Below are 11,055 nucleotides of genomic sequence, written 5' to 3'. Positions count from 1 at the left end.
TGTCCCAGCTTCTGCGAAGGGACACCCAATCTCAGGTTCTTGGTGGACAACCATACAGAGTCCCCTACCTTATACATGGGTGCCGGTTTCCGGTGAGTGTCTGCCGACCTCTTGTAACGCTCCTGGGCCGTAGCCACACTGTCCTTTAGAACCTCCAGATTTTGTCGAAGCTCTGTCAATCTGTCCTCCACCGCAGGCACTGAGACCGCAACCGGTGACCTAGGCAAAATAGTCGGATGGTAACCCAAGTTAGCAAAAAAGGGCGTTACCTTAGTGGAGCTGCTCTGAGTGTTGTTATACGAGAACTCCGCCAACGGAAGCATCTTCAACCAATCGTCCTGCAGATGGCTGACATAACATCGAAGGTATTGTTCCAGGGTTTGATTGGTCCGTTCGGTTTGCCCATTTGTCTGAGGATGGTATGCAGAAGACAAACAGACATCAATCTGGAGTGCCGTACAAAACCCCTTCCAGAACCTAGACGTGAACTGCACGCCCCGGTCAGAGATGATCTCGTCTGGTACCCCATGCAATCGGAATACGTTCTGGATAACCAAATCCACTGTCTCTGCGGCTGAGGGAAGACCGGCACACGGAATAAAGTGAGCAGCTTTAGTCAACCGATCCACCACCACTAAAATGGTATTGTGACCGTCTGAGACGGGCAACTCCACAATAAAATCCATTGAGATAGACCCCCAAGGGCGAGATGGCACGGGTAACGGTTGGAGGAGTCCTGTAGGAGCCACACGAGGGACCTTGCACCGGGCACAAACCACACATGAGTGGACATAGTCCTTTACGTCCTTTAAACAGGTAGGCCACCAGAAGAAACGGTTCAGAAATTCCTGCGTCTTCTGTACCCCCCTATGACCAGCCAACACGGAGTCATGGACCAACTTGAGAACCCGAAGTCTTACGGCCTCCGGGACATAAATGCGTCGCTCTCTCAACCACACACCATTCCGAAGAACAAGAGTTACATCATTCGGGGGGGCAGCAAGAAATACGTCACCATCATAGGCCAGCTTGATGTCCTTCCACAAGTCCTGGTCCTGGATTACTCCAACGAAATTGGCATCCGATAACACGGTCTGAGACGGGGTTCCAGGCACGGAGTCCACGGCGTGGATTCGGGACAAGGCATCGGCTTTCCCATTACGTGAACCTGGACGGTATGTAACGACAAAATTGAACTGGTTAAGGAATAGGCTCCAACGGGCTTGCCGTGGAGACAGGCACCTGGCAGACTTAAGAAACTCCAGATTACGATGATCTGTGAGTACTATCACTTGCTGCGCGGCTCCCTGTAAGTGGTGTCTCCATTCCTTGAAGGCGGAAATAATCGCTAACAATTCTTTGTCCGCAATGTCATAGTTCCTTTCTGCAGGGGACAACCGGCGGGAAAAGAAAGCACACGGATGTAAGAGACTCTTGTCCCCAGTCCTTTGAGAAAGGATGGCCCCTAATGCGTAGTCGGAAGCGTCGACTTCCACGATAAAGGGAAGTGCGGGATTCGGATGTACCAATATAGGCGCTGAGGTAAAACAGACCTTGAGACGATGGAAGGCTTCCTGGGCCTGGGCGGACCACACAAACTTCTGTCCTTTCTTGGTTAACAGAGTGATGGGACGAACGATTTCTGAAAAATTACGGATAAAACGTCGGTAAAAGTTGGCAAAACCGACAAAGCGTTGTACCTCTTTGATGTTTCCCGGTTCCGGCCAGTCTAGAATCGCTTGTATTTTGCCAGACTCCATGTTCAGTCCCTGAGGAGAGATGACATAACCTAAGAATTGTATCTGTGAGCAATGGAATTCGCATTTCTCCAGTTTGATGTACAGGTGGTTTTCCCTCAGCCGGGTAAGTACGGTCTTGACGTGCTCCTGGTGTTCCTGTAGGGAATCAGAAAAGATTAGGATATCGTCCAGATAAATCACCATGAATTGGTCCATGATATCCCTAAAAATATCGTTAACTAGATGTTGGAAAGCCGCGGGAGCGTTACAAAGTCCAAAAGGCATCACTAGGTACTCAAAATGTCCATACCGACATCGGAACGCGGTCTTCCACTCGTCTCCGGGACGTATGCGGAGTAGATTGTATGCCCCACGGAGGTCCAATTTGGTGAATATTTTTGCCTGTTGGACCCTCTCCAATAGCTCAGGAATCAATGGTAACGGATACCGGTTCCGGATGGTTATTTTATTCAGTTCCCGGTAGTCAATACAGGGTCTTAGAGTCCCCTCTTTCTTTTTCACAAAAAAGATGGGTGCCCCTGCTGGTGAGGTAGACGGACGAATAAATCCCTTCGCCAGACTTTCATCAATGTAGTTTTTTAGTGCTTCTAGCTCAGGTGCCGCCAACGGGTAGACATGACCAAACGGGATCTCCGCCCCTGGGAGTAAGTCTATGGGGCAATCATACGGTCTATGCGGGGGAAGCCGATCGGCTTTTCTTTTGTCGCATATGTCCGCAAAGTCGTTATACACCGGGGGTAGAACAGGTACCTGTACAGTGCCCTCCGCATTCGGCGTTACTGGAACCGGAACAGTTGGACTAATGGTCGGAATACTCTGCGGTGGGAAGGATATTTCCTTAGTTTCCCAATCGATGACCGGATTTGTAGACCGTAGCCACGGAATACCTAAAATAATCGGAAAATGAGGAGAAGAAATTAGCATGAAAACAAGGGTCTCCTGCTGACCTGGCTTCATGACGCACTCTAGCGGTACGGTTTCCCGATCAACTGGTCCAGAGATTAACGGAGATCCGTCTACCGTCTCCATGGTAACCGGTGAGGCTCTTTGCTGAGTCCGGATACCGTGTTTCCTGGCAAAAGAGGAGTCCATGAAATTTCCCCCTGCCCCAGAATCTATCATTGCAGAGGTAGGTATTAGCTGTCCCTCCCACCGGATCTGAATGGGGAGCGAGCAATGGGTATATTTCCCTTCCGAGTCCTTCGGTGAGGTTGACATTACAGTCAAGGGAAATACCGCATCCAAGTGTCCACTTGCCTCAGAGATATCGGACTCTGCGTCCGTGTTGTCACACTCTGCCATGGCTGCCAATACCTTATTTGGGCGATTCGGACGTTTCGGGCAGTCGATCAAGAAATGGTCTGATTGACCGCAATAGAAACACAGACGCTCACGGAGCCGGTGTTCGCGACGTTCATTGGTCTCTCGCTTTTGCAGAGAGTCCACTTGCATAGGAACGTCCTCGGCCTCCCGTGGCGTCCTGAGAGCGGGTTCTCTGGAAGGAAATGCAAAGTTGTTTACACGGTTTACAGCTGCCCATTTTTCCTGTCTACGTTCCGTCAAGCGGGTATCAATACGCACACAGTGCTGGAGAAACAGTTCAAAATCCCCTGGAGATTCAGAACGAGCTAACTCGTCCTTGATGGTACCGGACAACCCCTTTCTGAAAACAGACAATAATGCATTGTTTCCCCAGTCGGTGTCTACCACTAACCTCTTGAACTCAGTGGCATATTCAACTACAGAACGCTTTCCCTGACGTAAGGAAAGGAGAGCCGATTCAGCGGTAGCACGGCGATTCGGATCATCAAACATCTGCGCCATTGCGGTCAGAAAATCATCTAGGTGATTTAAACGGATGTCCCGGTTCTCTATCATAGGATTAGCCCAAGCCAGTGCTTGTGAGGTTAATAACATAATTATACATAACACTTTGGACCGGTCAGAACGGTAATAATCAGCATGTACATCAAAAAACAGTATACATTGGTTCACAAATCCACGAAACTGACTACGGTCACCATTGAAACGGAATGGGGGTAACCTAGGCATACCGGCAGCTGATACGGACGTAGTGGGGCCGGCTTCCTGAGCCTCCACTCTGACTTGCAAGTCCTGTATAGCCGGACCCAGTACCTGGTGATCATGGCCCAGCTGTGCCTCCATATCTCTAAGTTTAGTCTGCACCACCTCCATCTCCTGCTGCAAGGAGTTAATCATAGAAAAGAGCTGATCTACTCCTCGTGTCTCAGTCATTGCCCCAGTGAAATCCTCTTGTGGCCTGAGTATAATGTAATACTATTGTATGTTTTGAGGATTTCGATAGCGTTAGGGCAATGACAGCCAGAGACGAGTTTGTGGTACAAGATGTTTATGATATGTAACCATGGTAGATACACAACGGAAATACACAGTATAACAAACACATGAAAATACCTTTCTGAAACGGAGCGAAGGGGATTCCCGGGGCCACGCACCAGACTCCCCCAGGGAGACCACCAGAGCGAACCCCTATACAGGGACTGTCCGGCAATCAACCCCGGAAGGCCTAAATGCGCCGCAGCCGGGACACAAGGGGCAAGCGGTAAAGTCCAGAAGTGTCCGTACGGGATGAAAGTCCAGAATGGTTATGAACCGGAAGAAACCGGGCAGACGTGCTGACCAAAGACGGCAGACGGAGTCCGGGCACAGTTTGAAGAAACCGGGTGTGGTCCAGAGTCGGTCGGTAGATTTTCAGGAGGATCCAAAGGTAATCAAGTAGCAGCAGCAGCAAAGCAGGAGCACACAGCAAGCAGTATACTCAGGCACTGGACTAGGCTTAGAGGCGGCCTTTTAAGCAGCTGGACAGGAAGTAGGGCAACAGAACATAAAACTCCATGTTAACCGAGGGCAAGCTCTTTCAAAAGAGGACTGGAAAACCCGGAAACCTGACAATGTGTGCATTCATGCACCACCCGGTACGCTACCCTTGCCAAATTGCTCACTCTAGATCCCCACACGATCCATGAAGCCGTTCCCCCGGTCACACCGCCTGCTGCCGGTTCCCACTCATCCCTGGGGGAGTTAGGCGAGTGGTATCGAGAGCTACATGTCGGCACTGATGATACCCCCATACACCACAAGGAAGGGGTATACCGGGTGGTACAGGAGTATGAGCGGGTTTTTAGCAAGCACCCTCTAGATTTTGGGCAGATTAAAGGGGTTCAACACCACATCCCTACCGGTACACACTCCCCTATTAAAGAGAGATACAGGCCTATTCCCCCTGCCCACTACCAATGCGCCAAAGACATGTTGAGGAACATGAAGGAGGCAGGGGTTATTAGGGACAGCTGTAGTCCCTGGGCCGCTCCGTTGGTGCTGGTTAAGAAGAAGGATGGCACCATGCGGATGTGTGTGGATTACCGGAAGATTAACCAGATAACGCATAAGGATGCTTACCCTCTGCCCCGCATCAAAGAGTCCCTGGCCTCGCTGAGAACCGCTAACTACTTCTCCACCCTTGACCTCACCAGCGGGTACTGGCAGGTGGCCGTGGCACCGGAAGACCGAGAGAAGACTGCCTATGGGACCGTTTTGCTGTACTTGGATGATGTGATTGTGTACTCACAGACGTATGAAGCCCACCTGGAGCACCTAGCCGAGGTGTTCGCGTCCCTTGCCAAGTATGGGATGAAGTTGAAGCCCTCAAAGTGTCATCTGCTGAAACCCAGAGTGCAGTACCTAGGACATGTGGTTGGTGCGGAAGGTGTCGCCCCCAACCCCGAGAAGATCACCGCCATCCAAGACTGGCCGAGACCGACCACAGTGAGGGAAGTGAGGCAGTTTCTGGGCCTGGTGGGATATTACCGTCGCTTCATTAAGGGGTACACAAAGATGGCTGCCCCCATGCAAGACCTCCTCGTAGGACAGACCAAGGGTGGTAGATCCCTAGTAGCCCCATTGGTGTGGGAAGAAAAGCATGAGGAATCCTTCCGCCAGCTGAGAACAGCCCTGACCGGAGAGGAAATCCTAGCGTACCCTGACTACAGCCGCCCATTCATCCTCTACACCGACGCCAGCAATGTGGGCTTGGGGGCTGTTCTATCCCAGGTCCAAGACAGAAGGGAAAAGGTAATAGCTTATGCTAGCCGAAAACTCCGACCGACTGAGAGGAACCCTGAGAACTACATCTCCTTCAAGCTTGAGCTCTTGGCACTGGTGTGGGCTATCACCGAGCGGTTCCGCCATTACCTGGCAGCAGCCAAGTTCACCGCGTACACAGACAATAACCTGCTGACCCATCTAGATACGGCCAAGCTGGGCGCGTTGGAGCAGCGGTGGGTGACCAGGTTAGCCAACTACGATTTCACCATCAAGTACCGGGCCGGCCGTACCAACGTCAATGCCAATGCACTCTCCCGGATGCCCCACCTGTCGGAAGAGGGGCCAGAGGATGATGACCTCGAAGAGATCGAGTTGCCTGCATTTCACCGGCCATTCACTGAGAAGGTGCACGTCTACCAACAACGGGTGAACCTGGATCCGCTGCCCCGACAGGACTGGCAGGAAGCTCAGGACCAGGCACCTGCTGTCCGCCTGGTCAAGACTCTAGTGGAACAGGGTTCTGCTGGGATAGACCCTGCTGCCCCTGCCGAAGCCCAACGTCTGTGGCAAGAATGGACCCGGCTATACCAACACCAGGGGAAGTTGTATCGCGAGCTGATTAATCCAAAGACTCACGAGAAGATCCGCCAGCTGGTGATTCCCCAGGCTAACGTGCCCACCGTCCTGCAAGCATACCATGATGGTGCAGTGCACTTCGGGTGGAAGAAGCTAGAGATGTTGTTAAGAGAGCGGTTCTATTGGAGTGGAATGCGGGAATCTGTGGAGGCCTGGTGCCGAGAATGTGGCCCTTGCGCATTGAGAAGGAAGGACGAGGCCAGCCAGAAGGCACCCCTACACCCGATCATTACACACCAACCGCTGGAGCTGGTTGCCCTTGACCATGTAAAGCTCACCCCCAGCCGAAGTGGGTACACCTACGCTCTGACCATCGTAGACCACTACTCGAGGTTCCTGGTGGTTGTCCCAGTTAAGGACTTAACCGGCCGCACCGCTGCTAAGGCTTTCCAGGCTTATTTCTGTTGACCGCATTGGTACCCGGAGAGGGTGCTTACCGACCAGGGTCCGGCCTTTGAAGCAGAGGTATTCCAGGAATTCTGCCAGTTGTACGGCTGCAAGAAAATCCGGACCACGCCTTACCACGCCCAAACCAATGGCATTTGTGAAAAGATGAACCACTTGGTCCTGGGCCTCCTCAAGACGTTACCACTGGAAGAGCGGAACCTGTGGCTGGAGAATCTACCTGACCTGGTCGATATGTACAACAACATCCCTTCCAGCTCTACGAAATGCACTCCAGCATACCTGATGAGAGCTCGTCCCGGCCGGCTACCAGTGGATCTGGAAATGGGCTTGGAAGCTTCAGAAGCACTCCTGTCGACAGCTGAATGGGACACTCGGCGGAGGACACAGTACCGACAGGTCCAGGAGTATGTTGAAAAGAACTTGTGCCGGAGTCGGGGACAACAGGAGCAGTGCTTCAACAAGAAGGCGCCTGCCGGTTCCTTCCAACCTGGGGATGTAGTGCTGAAGCGGAAAAGAAGGGCCCACAAGCTGGATGATCAATGGGAAAAAACCCCGTATGTAGTCCAGCCCACAGGATGGGAGAATGGGAAGGCCTACCAGATCAGCCGTGACCAGGGGGGGACTTTGGCCACGGTTTCCCGAGACCACCTGAAGAAGTGCCCACCAGCATTGAGAGTAGCGGATGAGGCTCCAGTTCCCAGTCCAGTGGAGAAGGAAAAAGAGGTAATCCACACCATGATGGGTGATTTTCCAGCAGACTGGCCTACACAGAACGGTGCGGTGATCCTTCCAGTGATACTGTTCCCACAACCCGTGGATGAAGAAATGATGGAAACGGTTAACCGCGAGCCAGTGCCCAGGGATGTACCTGTACCCAGCTCCCCTACGCCTCCGCCTGCCCCACATGATAGCAGGGAGGAGGAACTGACTGTTCCCTCTGCCCCACTGCCTGTCACCACTGACACCGGATCCCGAAGGTCCACTCGCCCCAACCTAGGTAGACCCCCACTTAGGTACAGGGAAACTACTCTTTAAAAGGGGGGGGCTTTATGTGTTGAGTGTACCAGTTTGAAAGTTTTAAATGATAAGTAAAGATGATCAACCAAAGAAGTTTACCTGATTGAACCGTGATTAAACCGGCCGTTGCCGGCAACTGTTGTCCCCGTAGGGACTGTGCAACCATTGCGTAAGGAACTGCTTACGGACAAGCCCGAGAACTTGCAGGGCAACCACAAACTTAGTGCAATGTAAATAAAAATGTTTGTTGGCTTGACACCGTTACCGCCTCCGGAGAGGCTGATTTGGGAGGATGGGCCTGGAGGAAAGGGATGGCCTAGGCCCGCCACTACCGTAACCGGTGGCGATCCTCCGGGGGTTCAGGGGTCCCCTTGGACGTGGGCCCCCTGAAAGAGACAGAACCCGCTCGGGCAACTTGGTGCTGGACTGGGGTCAAGGGGTGCTGCCCGCTTCTTAGGGGCAGCATCAGGGCCAGGTTGTTTGGGTGGGAGAAGAGCGGAAGCTGTACCGTTGTAAAATGTTTATGATGCTTTTACATGTTTTACCGTTTTATTCTTTTTCAGTTGTGAAAATAAAACCGGTGATGGACGGGCAGCCCGCGGACGGTCTGCATTTTACTATAGGGGAATGTGGCGCCCTGGACAAGCCAGGTCGTCACAGGTACTACACCAACACGCTCTACACTCCGGCTAGGCACACCGAAGCTAAACACAAATCCTAGTTGCCTTCCTCCAGGGGCTGATGTCCACACCAGGGGGTGGGCCAGGCGGTTGATCCCACCCACCGAGGAGTTCACAGTCCTGGAGGCGGGAAAAGGAGTCAGATTAGAGATCAGTTTTGGAGTTAGAGAAGTGAAGAGGAGAGGAGACTGACCGTGTCCGTGTGTGTGGCCCGGGCACTCAGCAAGGTTGGCAGACGGTGGTGACCTTCTGCAGGAGAGGCTGATTGGAGTGAACCGTACGGACCGGGGATGGGCGGTGGCCCGCCGGTACCAGATCGGGGAGTGAAGAGAAGCCAGCACCATCCGGCAGGGCCTACGGACCCCGACCAGGCTAGTAGTCGCCGTAAAACCGGTCAAATCCGTTAGCGACAGGAACCTCCAGGGTTTCCCAGCAGTCAAGACCCGATTGAAGGCAACAGCTCACACCGTAGAGGGAAGCACAGTCACCGCCAAGGCTACAGTTCCCAGGGCCAGAGCCTGCGGGCAAAAGGGGCTCCCTCAGCATCCATCCAAGCTGGGGAGCGGGTTACCGGTGGGAAGCCCGCTAGATTTTGGGGGAATAAAAGGGGTCCACCACCACATCCCCACAGGTGCACACCCACCCATCAAAGAGAGCTATAAGCCAATACCACCTTCACATTGCCAGTGTACCAAGGACATGTTGAGCAACATGAAGGCGGCTGGGGTTATCCGTGACAGTTGTAGCCTTTGGGCAGCTCTGTTGATCCTGTTAAAAAAGAAGGACGGCACCATTCCCCGTATTGAGGAATCGCTAGCTGCATTGAGAACTGCAAATTATTTTTCTACCCTTGATCTCACTAGTCACTATTGGCAAGTGTCCGTTGCTGAGGCAGACCGGGAGAAGACCGCCTTCGCCACCCCTATGGGTCTCTGCGAGTTCAAAAGCATGCCCTTCGAGCTGTGCAATGCGCCAGGAACCTTCCAGAGGCTGATGGAATGCTGCTTGGGACAAGATTTTAGGGTGTATAAAAAGGGAGATTAGATCCCGTGATCCCAACGTATTGTTACACCTCTATAAATCACTTGTAAGGCTACATCTGGAATATGGGAACCAGTTTTGGGCTCCACATTTTAATAAGGACATTCAGAAGTTAGAGTCAGTTCAAAGGTGGGCAACTAGACTACTACAAGGAATGGAAGGCCTCCCATATGATGACAAGTTGAAAAAGTTATTAAGTGATTATTGGCTGCAATGGGGCTTTCTGGCTGGTGCCAGCCTCTCTTCTTAGCACACAGGAACCACAATCCCTACACCATGCTTCAATGGATTCTCTCATCCCAGCCCAGTAAAGCTACATATTTTACACAGTCATAAGCAGCCAAAAGGGATCTATTCTATTCAATTGCAAATGATCTAGATAAGACTGAGAATAAGATACTGCACGGGACATAGCAGAGTTGGTCAAGTTGAGTGGAGATGAGTTTGCTATTTGGCACAGCTTTTTGCATCAATAAAGCAAGTAAAAGGTGTGAAAGATAAAAAAAAGGGTGAAAGTGTGAAAAGTGAATTGGCCAAATTGAGGTGCATATAAAGTTTTTGCTTTCTTTCAATTCACTAATGGGGCTCATTTGAATCAGGTGAATTGAGTTCTGCTTTTGGAAACTGGGTTAAGAAGGGGTGCACCGGTCCTGGAGGTACTGCAATACCAGGTCAATGCGTGGAGTGGACAGAGCAAGATTTTTTCCATCTCCTTGTTCTAAAAATCCATTTAATATATGGTCCCCAGAGAGGGGACGTATCAGATATTAAACTGATAAGAACAGATTTAATTTTTTTTTTTTTCTGTTTATCAGTAGGACTTCAAAATAACAAAGGTGATCGCCTCCCGTTGCCTGGGAACCGTCCAGGCACAAGAGGGCTATGTGTCACCAGAAGGCGCACACACTTCCTCAAGGCCGGCAGACGTGCAATCCCAGGCACCTTCCAGTACCGACCAAGGTAGCGTCCTCCGAAACTACACTTGATCTTAGCCAAAAGGCCGAGAAGCTATAACCCGAATTGGTTACGGCCTTGAGTGGCACCCTGGCCTATACCGGACACATCTTAGGGAGAGGGAGACAAACCCACGCCTACAGAAGACATTTTGTCACCCAAGCCAACCCTTGAAAAGGCTGTTTTGCAGAGCAAAAACAAGAAGAATGGTGCTTTTTGCAGCCGCCGCCCACTGCAATGAATCTGAATAACTCCTCCTTTTGGACACAAGCACCTCCCCTCCCCCTTGCAGTCTTTCCAATTCATGATACAAAAAGACGGACGGACAGGACAGGACAGGACAGGCTGCCTGACTTTCCGTCACTGCCACCCTTTGCCATCCTTGCCCGTAGAAAGCCCTTTCATCATCCCCAAACCCTAATCTTTTCCCTTCCCTTCCCAGATGCGTCTCACTCCCTTTCATTAGGAAGTGA

General features: G+C 51.7%; 1 pseudogene; it reads right to left on the bottom strand.

Moving 5' to 3' along the window:
• Positions 1-10,262: 10,262 nt before the first annotated feature.
• LOC142281933 (U2 spliceosomal RNA) lies at positions 10,263-10,469 on the bottom strand (annotated as a pseudogene).
• Positions 10,470-11,055: the final 586 nt, after the last annotated feature.

The sequence above is a fragment of the Anomaloglossus baeobatrachus genome, unplaced genomic scaffold, assembly GCF_048569485.1.
Source record: "Anomaloglossus baeobatrachus isolate aAnoBae1 unplaced genomic scaffold, aAnoBae1.hap1 Scaffold_489, whole genome shotgun sequence".
Classification (NCBI taxonomy): domain Eukaryota; kingdom Metazoa; phylum Chordata; class Amphibia; order Anura; family Aromobatidae; genus Anomaloglossus; species Anomaloglossus baeobatrachus.
Note: the sequence above shows the minus strand (reverse complement) of the source record. Positions and strands in the feature narration are given on the sequence as shown.